The sequence below is a fragment of the Lolium rigidum genome, chromosome 3, assembly GCF_022539505.1.
Source record: "Lolium rigidum isolate FL_2022 chromosome 3, APGP_CSIRO_Lrig_0.1, whole genome shotgun sequence".
In the NCBI taxonomy this organism is placed as follows: Eukaryota; Viridiplantae; Streptophyta; class Magnoliopsida; order Poales; family Poaceae; genus Lolium; species Lolium rigidum.
The window spans coordinates 161,387,088-161,401,070 of record NC_061510.1 but is presented as its reverse complement, the minus strand read 5'-3'; positions in this window follow the sequence as shown (position 1 = coordinate 161,401,070).

The following is a 13,983-nucleotide window of genomic DNA, read 5'->3' as shown; positions in this document are numbered from 1 at the left end:
CGAACCCTGGATGAAGAGGGTCGTCCACGGAAAATGGAGTGGCGCCCCAAACAAAGGAAAGCCGATGATGAGACATCGGCTGGCACAAACATGGTACTCGTCTTGCCGACCGAGCTTAGTGCTCCACGACTCTACGGTGCACTCAAGGTGGACGACAGCAAGCGCATCAAGTCAGAGGTTGGGTTGGTTTTATCCAGCCTAACCGAATAGCAAGATCAAACCAATGAGCAAATCGGGCAAGGCTGATCCTTGTGATCGGCCCCAAAAATTATGAAGGAACGCTACGGAACCTTCAGACGGCGCTCAAATGGATATGGAGGCCGATTCCGGCAATCGGCCAAAATTACCTTCACCACATGTTCTGCTTGCGTTCGGCACCGATCTACCGAGCGGTGGCCACGTCGGCGAGACGGAGTCGGCGTGGATTTTTGCGAAGCCGACGTGCAAGTGCGGTGCCACGGCTATCCATACAAGCCGATATCTGCGGTCATCCAGCAGGTATCGGCTCGGGGGCATATAATCAGATGAACATGTGCAGATAAACATGTGAGAACATACGTGCAATGAAACATTGGGGGCCGATTAAGAAAAATCGGCCAAATAAAAAAAAACATTTTTGGAACAGCCGATGCAGCAGACATCGACTTAGGGTCAATGGAACACGAGGCCAAGAGCGATCTGGACGTGCAGATCAGGTCAAGGATGGATTGCATTAGATTCACCAAAGGAAAGGAGCCGATCTAGCCAGCAAGAACTGAAGAAGCTCGGGGGGCAGCTCACCTTGAAGGCTCTCTGCTTTGGGAAGCCGATTTATGTTCAGATCGGCTGGCTCTGCATAAGAAGCTCCTTCAGATATGATCAAGCCCAGGTCCATACAGCTAATTTGCGTATCCTCGTCTCTGTCGTGCCTTGGCTGAGACTCGGGGGGCAACAGACCTGTTTTTTAAGAGCCGATTAGAGTCACCTCGGCTGCAGCTGCATCATGATCGTCTCAGGGAGGAACTGGGAAGGAAAAGCCGTCGTCTAGTACAGGGCTTGGACTGTGCTGGTGCTGCAAGAAAAGGAAAGGGACTGGATTCTCAAAATAGCCGATGAGTTGTTGTCGGCTAAGGGATTGCGAAGAATTTTGGTCAGATATCCAATCGCAGCCTAAAAATTGAAAAGTTCTTAGCCTACGAGCTAATTAGAATCCGGTTTCATCGGCGTCCAAAAGGAAAGAAGTCCGACGCGTTGCTATCGGTCTTAGCATGACAGGCGGAAGGAATGAAATTGGAGTAATTAAAGGATGAATGGAAAGAACAATTTCATAAATTCCAAGGAGCGGCTTTACAAGAAAGAGCCGATGGCTCTCAAAAGAGGGATCCGGTGCCTAGTGCACTTGCTACTACTAGTCCTATACTACTAGTCGTCGCTGTCCTCGTCATCGCCGCCGTCGACGTCGTCGGCGCTACTCCCGAGGGAGCTCCTCGTCGGCTGCTGCCCCAGCCCTTGGCCGGAGCCTCTTCCTCCTCGTCATCATCATCATCCTCGCTGTCCGCCCGGGAGCGGAAGCGCTTGGTCGGCGGATACCCGATGGAGGAGGAGGAGTCATCCTCCTCCTCTTCCTCTTCGTCATCATCTTCGTCCTCGCTGTCCGCCCACATGCGGGAGCGCTTCTTCGGCGGGAGCTTGGCGGAGGGGAGGCCTTGGCCTTCGGCTGCTTCTCCTTCTTTCTCCTCCTTGTCGGAGGAGAAGGGATTCATTGCGGGGTGAAGGCTGTCCTCGTTCTTCTTCTTCGGCGAAGATTGGGGGAAGAGGTTTGAGAAGGAAGAGGAAGAGGAAGACATTGCTACAGGAGGAGAGGGTTTTTGGTGCCGATGGCTGGGATGGAATAGAGGATAAAGAGAGCTAACCCGTCGGCACGGTTAAATAATGAGAAATCTGGTGAAGGTTTAATGCCATTACAGCTTCCAAGGAATCGACGCCAAAGCTGTCAGAATTTGTAGAGAAGCTGAGAAGACAGGGCATAATGATGACGGATGCTGTAACGGCTCTGCTCTGCCACGACATGACCCTTCGAAGGAAAAACAGAGTGGTTTTGGAATTATCATTGCCAAAACCAGGGGGGCATGTGTTATCACCAGATTTTGGTCAAATCAGGAGGTGGGCCGCGAGAGAGATGGGCTTGGAAGATTACACGTGGAAGATTTCTGAAGCGGCCTTATGTGGAGAATTTGGGCTAGTTTACCCGTGTATCTTTTTATAGTAGATTGCGTCATGGATTAAAAGTTAGAGTTTGTCTCGTGTACGGTGGGGATATTCCCACGTTAGAAAGTCCCCTGGACTATAAATATGTACCTAGGGTTTATGGAATAAACAACAACTCACGTTCAACCCAAAACAAACCAATCTCGGCGCATCGCCAACTCCTTCGTCTCGAGGGTTTCTACCGGGTAGCGACATGCTGCCTAGATCGCATCTTGCGATCTAGGCAGCCTAAGCTCACGTTGTTCATGCGTTGCTCGTACTTGAAGCGCTTTTGATGGCGAGCAACGTAGTTATCATAGATGTGTTAGGGTTAGCATTGTTCTTCGTTTAAGCATGCTTACGTAGTGCAACCCTTGCATATCTAGCCGCCCTCACACCTATCTCAGGTGTGGGGGCGGCACCCGCTTGATCATTATTTAGTAGATCTGATCCGTTACGATTGCTCCTTGTTCTACAAGGATTAGTTTAATATCTGCAATAGTTAGGCCTTACAAAGGGGGAGGATCCGGTGGCACGTAGGGTGGCGTTCGCAAGTCCTAAACCGGATGTTCCGAGGATCAACTTCATGTTGGTTTTTAGGCCTTGTTTAGGATCGGCTTACGAGCACCGTGCGTGGCCGCGAGGCCCAACCTGGAGTAGGATGATCCAATTATGCGGTGAAAACCCTAAATCGTCGTAGATCTCATTAGCTTTATCTTGATCAAGCAGGACCACCAAGTATTCGTGCACCCCGTACGAATCATGGGTGGATCGGCTCTTTGAGCCGATTCACGAGATAACCTGAGAGCCGATCGAGGCTCGTATTTAATGTTTACATGTATGCCCTGCGAGAAACTAAGCGAGGCATCCCCATCACCTTCCCGACCAGGTATAGGTCAGGTGGCACGCCCTGCACTTCGCATCGCCGCGTGTGACCAGAAGAGCATTGCGGGCCGTCGCTCGGAGGGGTCTCAGCCAGCCGCAGCTCTAGGCTCTTCCCGGCTCTACGGTGTTGACAAGGCCGCTGCCCGCCGGTGGGTTTTGGCAGTCAACAGTGTCATGCCATCATGCATTTTGATCTGAACAGAGCCAATGCTCACGATCTCACGTGGATTGTTATCTCCCGTACGCACAACATCTTCACTCTGCACAAATTCATAAGAACCGATCCAGTCTTTGTTACAAAAATATGAAATAAACATGCAGAATCAAGTATCCACTCATCAATACCAGAAACACAACCAGCAAACACAACTAGGCAATCACCATCAGAATTATCACTGGAAACAACAACAACTTTACCATCACCATCAGATTGGTTTTTCAGTTGGTAAGAACCGTTTCTTTTCTCCTTGTTCTGCAACTTCCAAGAATCATCAAATTGTGGTTACAATACTTGCATAACTTACTGTCTCGTCCTATGAACTTTGAGCGATCTATGTCGGTCTTCCCCTTATCTCTGTTGTAGTTATTATTTCTTTGCTCGGTCCTGCCCCAAACCTGTAGTGCTTTTTCTTTAGATGACGACCCCTATGCCTGCACCATAGATGTCATCTTTTCCCGCTGCTGGAGGGCCTCATAAACTTTGACAAGGGTTAGTTCATCACGGCTGTATAATATGGTGTCTTAGAAATTCACAAAAGAATTAAGCAATGAGACTAACAGTAGAAGAGCGAGATCCTCATCTTCATACTTTACCTCCATGGATAGCAAATCGGAAACTATCTCTCTAAAGATCGATAGGTGATTCATCAGTGCCGCACCTTCTTGCAACTTGTGCAAGAACAACTCAAATTCACGTTAATCTTACTAGTTAGATCTCTGGACATGCTGATCGATTCCAGTTTCAATCACAGCGCTGCTGCAGTTTTCTCAGCTAGCACTTCCTGTAAAATGTTATTGGATAGATGAAGTTGAATCAAATACAAAGCCTTACGATCCTTCCGGTTTTCCTCGTCGGTCCAAGTTTTTTGCATCGGACTTGCTGAATCCTTCAAGAGCTTCATTTAGATCAGAAGTTTGGGCGAGAATCTCCCTCATCTTTACTTGCCACAGAGACATGGTGTAATCCAGGTGTGAAATATCGAACTTCAAGGAAAACATGTCGCAAACCCTAGATTGAAACACGGGCTCCGAAACCACTTGTTATAAACGCGACAAGAAAATAAGGAAGAACAAAAAAAAAATCGCAACTGAGACACAAGATTTAATGTGGAAAAACCGCTCCAACACAGAGGGGAAAAAACCACAGGCGCCAGCTAGCAAAACTTCACTATATTGAAAGTGTTTACAAATGCCGTGGGTTATCTTATAATCTGATAAACCCTAGCTGGCGGCTTACAAGAGGTATATATAGACGGTAGCATCGATTCGCTCCGCTTAGGCCCAAGCCTTTGGTGACGGGTCTCGCTCCGCTCGTCAGAAGTTAGCCTCCCTTTAATATGAATTTGAATCACAACATAACAGTACCAAAATAATTTGGAGATTCATCCGAGGCAGTGGTGGAGACAGGGGACCAGCAGCGGCCCTGGCCCCCCTTAGGGCATGTCTAACAGGCCCCTTAAAACCCGCCCACCCCGTAAAATTCCGGCGGGATACGGGGTGAGCGCGGTTCGGGCCGTCTAGCAGGCCCCGTATTCGGGCCAGCCCGTTTCGGCGGAAAACAGGGCCCAGGAAATCCGCACCGCCGCCCCCTACTTATAGCGGACGAAGGTGCGAGTGAGGGGTTAACCGCTCACTCGCAACCCTAGCTCCGTCGTGCGCCGCCGCCTCCCCGCTTAGCACCGGCGAGCAATCCCGCAAAGCTCGCCTCCGTATTTCCCCCGCCACAGGCCATGTCTTCTCGCCGGTCCAGTTCCGCGTCGTCCGCGAGCGGATCGAATCGATCCCGCTCGCCGGACACCGTCGAGGAGGCGTGGAGGCGGCAATGCAAGCACTCCACCGTCGGGAGTCGCCGTGCGACGTGCCGGTACGCCGGCGCGCTATACATGCCGTCGTCGCTCCGTGAGTTCGCCGCGGGCGGGCGGTGGTACAAAGAAGATCCGCCGCTCAAGCCGATGAGCGGCGGCGACTTCGAGAAGTGGCGCGCCGGATGGGAGCGTGACCGCGCGTTGAAGGCGGCGTGGGCGACGCTCATCGGCAGCACAAGCGGCGGAGGAAGCGGATGAGATCCGCGAGCCGGCGAGGAAGAAGCGGAGGAGGCAGAGGAGGAGGCGGTGTTCCTGCAGGCGGTGGCCGCATCCGAGAAGGATGCCGCCGAGAAGGCTCGGGCGGAGGCAGAGGAGGAGGCGGCGGCCATCGCCGCCGTCCGGGAATTCGAGGCGCGGGAGCCGTTCATCCCATTCGTCATCCTTGACGAGTAGATGTAGGATCTCGCAATGAATGTATGATCCGTAGTATGATCAATGAAGATGAACTATCGATAAATTTCCCGGGGTTTAAATTTTTTAAAATACGGGTCGAAATACGGGGTCTGCTAGACGGAATGGTTCTTCCGTGAGCAATTTTTCGATACGGGGCGAAATACTCACGTTATACGGGGTAGAGGAATACGGGGTCTGTTAGAGATGCTCTTAACCCAATTGATTTCTTGCGGAATTTTTTCTTTAACCAGCCCCCTTTAACAAGCAAAATTTCACATTTCTGCCTTCGCTACTGATCTGGGGTGCATATGGGATTATGGATTAGATTCCTGGAGCTTCTTGTCTTCGCTGGGCACCCCAGTCAATCCTCTACGAACACCAAAGAAAAAGGCAAACCCCATCATCGGTAAGATGGTAACGCCGCCATAATCAACAAGGTTGGTTTCTCTTTATACAAAGAAATGGGCGACATGAGGGCATGTCCTGCACTTCAGTAACTTATTCAGTTCCCCGTCTTCAGCTAATCAACTGACTAAGGAGAACTATACCATACCCAACCCCCAAGCAAGAAAGTAGCTCCCCTTCCCAGAAAGCACGAGAAGAAGATACCTGCCCTGCTGTATACGACGAGAAAAGGAAATTAGAAAGATGGTTTCATATTTATTCTGTGGCTCCAATTCCAAGCAAAGAACCACACAAATGTGCTTTGGCAAAAAAAAAGAAGCGAGCAAATTCCCATATACAGGCCCTGCATAACTGCAACACACAGCTAACCCTGCGCACGAATTCCAGTAACATTGCACCAGACATCCTGCTTCTTCTCGGACTATCAATAGTTACCAATATATCCTTCTGCCATCTGATCATCATCACAGAAAATTTAGCTGTTTTCTCTGCCATCGATTGAGGTACTACTACTGTACTATACTTCTAGGGCCATATGATTAATTTTTTCGCTATATATATATATACATATGTCTCATGTTAATTATTTAGCTTTCAAAAGAAACAAATATGGTTATTATTTATGGCTAACATGTTTATCAGTATCCTCTTGCAACTAGCAGGTGCTACCAAAAATAATTTAGAGGTGTGGATTCGATTTCTTGATCTTCTCGCCTTCGCTGCTCCTCCACTCGAAAAATTCACCATGACTCGGGTATTTTTCTACGTACACACTCCTGCTACATGACTACATGAGTAATCGTTTACTTCCGTGCAGTATAATTATCGTCGGTAGAACCGCTTGATTAATTTTAGCTGTAAAATTTTGATTTTCAAGTTGCTCTTATGACAAACCTGATTTAGTTGACGAGTACAACAAGGAGTGGAGGGTGGCCTATCGATCTAGCATAATTTGACGGCACTAGATTTTTGAATAAATAAGTGTTGTGAAATGAAATCTTCTACACCAATCAATTGAGCTCAACTAATTACTCGCCATAAATTAATGCAGAGAAAGAGTATATCTGCGAAGACCGTCGGAGAGGCACTAGGACATATAATTCCTTATCTAGAGGATACAAGCAGTGCCGGATACAAGAGCATCTGCTATGATGGATTCATTGGAGCGGCAAGTTCAGCTGTGCTTCTATCTATAGCCCAAGAACCTCCGCCATCACTGATGAAGATATTCGAGAAGATCATCCACATCGATTGCTCGAGGTGGGAAAGTCGAAGAGCACTCCAGAGGATAATCGCAGAAGAACTCCAGCTTCCTCAAGGGTTAATTGATATATTTGATGGGCAAGATGAAGAAGATGATTTCAGAGGTGTATATGAAAGCTCCAGAGCTGAAATAGGAGGTGTTAGCAGAGAGATCCTTCGTGCTTTACTGGACAAAAAATGTTTGGTGGTAATTCATAATGTAATCGACGGCATAGTTGAGTTTAATGACTTTGGCATTCCTCCAGCATGGTTTGGTACTAAAGTATTGTGGCGGAGCTGGGTGAGGCCTTCCTTCAGTGAAACTCTTGGAAAATTGGACGATTCTCATCTTTTTCTTAAAAATAACGGTTTGTCGGGTTCTCGGGTCTGGAAGTTTCTTCTACAAGAGGAGGCTAGCGAAATTGCTCGATATACATGCAAGCTTGGGGCCACCCGTGAAATAGCTATGGAGTGTTGCTTGTATGCATTCTCATTAATGGAGCGTAGCTGGAACATGGGCTATAATAACTGCCGTATGCAAGTATCTAACTACTGGGTCTGTGATGGGATCATACAAGCAGGAGGTGAGTCCGATCAAGCCTGGGAACTTGCTGCTGCTATGCATCAACATTTGTACTTAGGGAATGATCCAGTGCGAATTCCTTATGATGAAGTTCCAAAACGATGGATATGTTCCGGCAACTATAATATAAAAGAAGATTATTTGACTTTTCCTCGAGAGACAACGTCATTGTTTCTTGCAGGATCTGATGTTCCATTTGCAAGATTACCCAATGACATGTTTCATCAATCTGTCATGCTTCGTGTGCTCAGGTTATATGACTGCACTTTCAATTTTTCTTCACCACCATTCCATTGTTGCCATGGCCTGAGGTTTCTCGGATTAGAACTATGCAAGGATCAACCACAAGGAAGAGATGAGCAGAAAGATATACCAAGAGTGGGTTTTTTTCGGAGTCTATGGGTGGTAGACATATGCAACACAGATTGGGAATTGGTTGCATCACCAGAGATAACAGAGGAGATGGTTAAAGATATTAGGGAGATACATATGAGGAAGGCAAGGTTTTGGCACCATAATTTCCCATGGAGACAGCTACAGAATCTTCGTATGCTTCGAATAATTGAGCCTACACACCCTTGGGAGATACAAGTTTTTCCAAGACTCTCAAGGGCGAGTAGCCTCAAGACTATAGTTCTAGTAGATTGTGTTGCCTTGAAGCATGTTACATGTCTCCCTCCATCACTTGAATCATTCAGCTTCTGTTCATTTGGACATCGTGAGGAGGCCAAAGTAACCTACATCTCCGTGGCTGGCTGTCCAAGAATGGTTGATTTCTCTCTGGGAGGAACACTTCCAAACCTTGAGGAGCTGAATCTGTCAGGCACATCCGTAAAAACACTTGACCTTGATTATGGAGTGCAAGTCCCACATCTCCGAAAACTCATGATGTTGGGATGTCAGCAACTGTGTGCGGTACTTTGGCCAGAACAAGGGATGTCGTGCCTAAGTGAACTATGCATTGATACTCGAGGAGGAGACGTTGGAAGAAAATTTCCAGATTCAAAGAAGTTAACACCTTCTCAAGCATATGTTGCTATAATGGATATGAGATTCATTCAGTCATTGGTTCTACAAAATGACCGCCGGAGAGATCCCAGCTACAGGGCTAAAGAAGAGGAAGAGCGAGCCGTGTCAGTTTTAAGTTGCAGTGGGTTTTGTTGGAACAAAGATACAGTTAATCTAACCCTCTGCCTATCTGCTAGTAGCACTGGTGGACCGAGCTACAAGAATCTTTCACTCGAAGAGATAATCGAAGGGTGGGGACATTTGGGAAAACCAAGGCCACCCCTAGAAAAGTCGGTAATCCCCAATCCTTCTTGTCGAGCCTACCCTGACATCATTACCAGTGACATGACTGATGTTGATCATAACTACAAGAGTGCACCACAGCTTCAGCCATCGAGGTGCCATGTGGACATTGGTGAGGGAATTAGCAAAACTGATGCGGAGAGCATACACGAAATCAAACCAATCATCTTTGTGATGAACAATGCTGAGTCGTTGCATGTGCACGAAAATTCTTCCATCACCACTGTTATCCCAGAACGCATGATGTCAGTAGTAGAGGAGAAACTGGTATGGCGACATCTGAAACGGTGTCGTGTGGAGAGATGCTCCAAGATGCGCGTGGTTTTTAGTAATTACTATGATATCGCCTGCTTCCATGAGCTAGAGAGCTTCTGTGCGGTTGATCTTCCTATGGCACACTGCATCTGGAGCAAAGGAAGGACGGTAGCAGCAACCAGCACTTGTTCCTTTGCGAAACTACAGAGTATACACCTATACTCATGCCCAAGGCTAGCGTTCGTCCTCCCGCTATCGTGGAGCTACAACTTGACCAGCTTGGAGACAATCCACATCGTCAGGTGCGATGATCTTAGGCAGGTATTCCCGGTGGACGAACAGGACCTGAGAGAAATAGCTACCGACGGCCGAGAGAGTATTACGATGATGTTCCCAAACCTGAAGCATATCTACCTGCATGAGCTGTATAAGCTGCAGCATATATGCAAAGCCAAGATGAGTGCTCCGAAGCTTGAGACCGTCAAGCTCAGGGGCTGCTGGGGTCTCGGGCGCCTCCCATCCGTTGGCCGGCGCAGCAGACGCCCCGTTGTGGACTGCGAGAAAGACTGGTGGGACAAGCTGAAGTGGGATGGGCTAGAGGCCGGACACGACCCTTCCCTCTTCGAGCCGCGCCACTCGTCCTACAACAAGAAACCGCTGCCCAGAGTCTCGGTGCTCCGCTGAACCGGCCTCACTGTCAAGGTTCTCTCTCTCTTGTTTCTTTTCTCTCTCTTGTTTCTTTTATCCTGTTTCATGCATGTGTTACGTAGTACTATCTGAAGAACTCAAGATCTACTTAGAGCAACAAGAAAGTTAGCTCCTCCCTGTTTGCAGAAAATTACTTGATCCACTCATTGATGTGCTTCCTTGATCCACTTTGCTTACATTATTAGGTCGTATCATTCATAATTCCCTGTGTTTTGTAGGTTTGGTCGTGGTGGAAAGACCAACGAGGCAACGACGACGACGTACATCTTTCTTCGTTCCACTGCCGCAGTTGCCTTCCGCGATGGTTAAGTGATCGATACTGTTTGCTTGTCAAGATTGTGACCGTGTGTTTCCTGAAGAATAAATGGGTGATGGTGCCTCAGTGTGGGTGTTCTATTGTTTCCAGTAAGATTGTGGCTGTATTGTACTTGAAATAAAAAGGGTTTGATGTGTCTACTCACTACACACTAGTAGAAACAAGGGCTTTGGTTTTTTGCTCCAAAGAGCTTTTGCACCGGATTTGGCACGAACTGGTGCTAAAGGGGTCATTAGCACCGGTTCGTGCGGTCTGGACGTCCAGGGGACCAGCCACGGCATTAGCACCGGTTCGTGCGGGACCTTTTGCACCGGCTCGTAACACGAATCGCGGCAGCCGCGAACTCTTTTGCACTAACACGAACCGGTGCAAAAGGTTTTTCTGCTCCCCACGCACCTCCACAACCCCCCCCCGATCGCCTTTTTTAACACTGTAAGGTACAAAAGAAAATGATAGAAAATTCAAAAAATAAAATCTTTTGAGATTCATGTATGTTATGCAACCTACTATTAGAGAAAATTAACAAATTTGAATTTTCACATTTATTGCAAAAAAATGTTTGAAAAATGGAAAAACCGTATTAACTTTTGCATACGACGTCGAAAAAAAACGTATAATATATCAAAATCATCGTGGGAAAAAGTTACATCCGAATCCACCTGGGTTTACCCGGTTAGCTAATTTTTAGATTTTGAAAATTCCAAATGATCATATGAAAGCAGGAAGATTTTAGCTTTTTTCCAGAAATTTAGGATTTTTTATTTTTTTTAATTTTTTTATATTAAAATTAAAAATTGAAAAAAATGAAAATAATTAAAAATAATACAAATTGTAAAGTTAATTTTTATTTATTTATTCAAGATTATTATTACAACATTACTTTGGTTTATTAAAATAATTATTTGAAATTCGAACAATAAAGAAATATGACATCGACCGACATGTTAATAGGATTGATATGATACTAGTATCACATACATGCGCGCGAAGCACATGGACGTGGGATGGAAAGGAACTTGGAAATTAAGCGTGCTAGTGCTAGAGTAGTGGGAGGATGGGTGACCGAGCGGGAAGTTTGAGCACGAGTAAGTAATTGGACTAGAGATAAGGGTAGTTAGAGACTAAACTTGTGAAATAACTAAAATAGAAATTCTGAAAAAAAGAAAAAAAAGAGGGAGTAGAAAATAATTCGAAAAAAATGGGGGTAGCGGGGTTCTACCGCGGCAGCGTTTTGGGGCGTTTTTCTGCCGCGGCAATACGAACCGGTGCTAAAGGTCCTCCCGCTCGGACGCCCGGCAGCCGCCACGTGGTGCACCCTTTAGCACCGGTTCGTAACTGAACCGGTGCAAAAGGGGGGGGGGGACTTTTTGCACCGGATTGTTTGCACCGGTTGGGCATCCGGTGCATATAGCCCTTACCAACCGGTGCAAAAGGTCCGTTTTCCACTAGTGATAGGAATGATGCAAGACACCGACGGCCAAAAGTTGGGACCGTCGGCGCATGGGCCGGCTAGACCAGCCTGCCAAAAGGGCCGTCGGTCGTAGGCAACGCTACGCCGAAGGCTGCCCTCGGCGCATCGCGGGCCATCGGCGTATGCCTCGGCATGCGTCCCACCAAACCTAGGCCGTGGCGAAGCTGTCACGGCGTCACAGATATGCCGTGGGCTGCCCTCGGTATAGCCTCACCCTGTTTTTTTCACTCCTAGCACGCGACGTCACAACTTCCCTCTATGCCGAGGTAGCGCCTTCCTATTTTTCTTTTTTTACTCCTAGTTATTATCTTACATTATATTTGTACTTATTTATTTATTTATTAGTATCAATTATTTAAACATGGTTCTATATTTGTACTTATTTATTTATTAGTTAAGTGGTGTTATGTGAGAATACAGCCTGCCAAAGACTGTAGGACGCCGCTACATCGAGGTGCTTGGAGTGTAAGTCTAGTACAAAGCTGGAGAAGAATTTGTCTAGTTTTAATTGTATTTCCACTTAGAAATAGGCTTTCTAACGTACAGATAAGACTCAAACTTCAGTCGCCTCATATATATGTGAGATGTGACTGGCGATTAAAATTAAGCCAACAATCGTTAAACATCAATAGATCTATTTTTTACCTTCTCAAACACTTATCTCTGCTTCCATATCTTTAGTGACTTCGCACATAATTCGTTTGTAGAATCGACAACCGAGCTTAAGGGTGGTCAAGCCGATTTATCCCAAACATAGTCGCCGAAACCTCTGATGGGGTTCCTCACGAGGAATTGGGGCTTCAGGTCTCCAAAAGTGTCGACTACTTGTCTTGCACATCGCGCTCTTAGTTGGCCTCCTACGGTGAGAGTTGGGGAGTATCTCCCTCAGTGCCATGGGTGATGGGGAACCCAATCAGAGGGTACCCCGGGAAGACCGAACCAAGGCTGCATATGGAGTAGCCACCTTCCCGGAAGTCGGCTAAGACCGAGACGCCCTCTGACTATTCCGTCTGCCGGGTGCAGGACGGTAAAGGAGGAAGAGACAAGGGGCGCGCAGCCCAGTTCATCACACTGTCACCGTGATGGGATCGGGAGAAGACTCTGCTACCCCCATCCATCATGTCTCGGGCAATCAGGTATGAAGGAGACTTTCCACGCCATGGACGTCAGCATGACGGGCTACCACACCTATGGGTACCACCCTATGCCCACGACATGGGATGCAGTACCCACGTCATGACACAACATGCCGAGGAATCGTGGCCTCCTCCCCTGCGCGGACCATGTTAGGTCACCTTAGTATAAATAAGGCCTCGTGGGTCCAAAGAAGAGAGGGTTGCACACTTCAAGAAATCTCTACCTTTTGATACCCGAGAAACTCAAAGCCACTCAGGCTCGAGTTCATCGATCCCTCACACTCGGAGATAACGAGGAGAGGAGATCTACATAATTCGTTCCATCATTTGTAGCTTGTTCTTACCTAGCAGGGAAGAACAACCACCGGCCGACTTCCCACTAGAAGTCAGCACCCCCTCGCAACACAACAACACCTCACACATATTAATCACATCGACACCACCAGGAAGTAGGGTTGTTGTCGGCGATCTATTCTCGGGGCCTGAACCAGTACATGTCTTGTATGCCTGAGGTTGTTTCCCCATCGAATCATGGTCACAAACCCCAACCTACTATACATATATATTTACGACCGGGAATTAACACCCCGACAGTAGGCGCGCCAGGTAGAGGCTTTGTGTGCCACGAAGTACTTTGATGGTTTCCGCCATCTTGTTCGGCATCGACGGGCACCTCCCTGACATCTAAGACTACGAAACTCCCCGGATCGACCTCGGGGTTACACGAGGAGGCCACCTCCCCCGTAAACTAAGAATATCCCACAACATCCCCTCGAAAGGCGAAGCTGGGGGATGGCATTGAGAAGTCTGGAAGACCTTACCCAACTGCATCATCTCCTTCCACCCAAACTCCATCTCTCCTCTAGTCTCAAGAGTCGTGGCTTCCGCTTATAGAAACCCACATGCCTATATGGGAAATCGGAAACTATGACCCGACAATCACTGCGGGGTCTGCGTCGGAGGGCAAG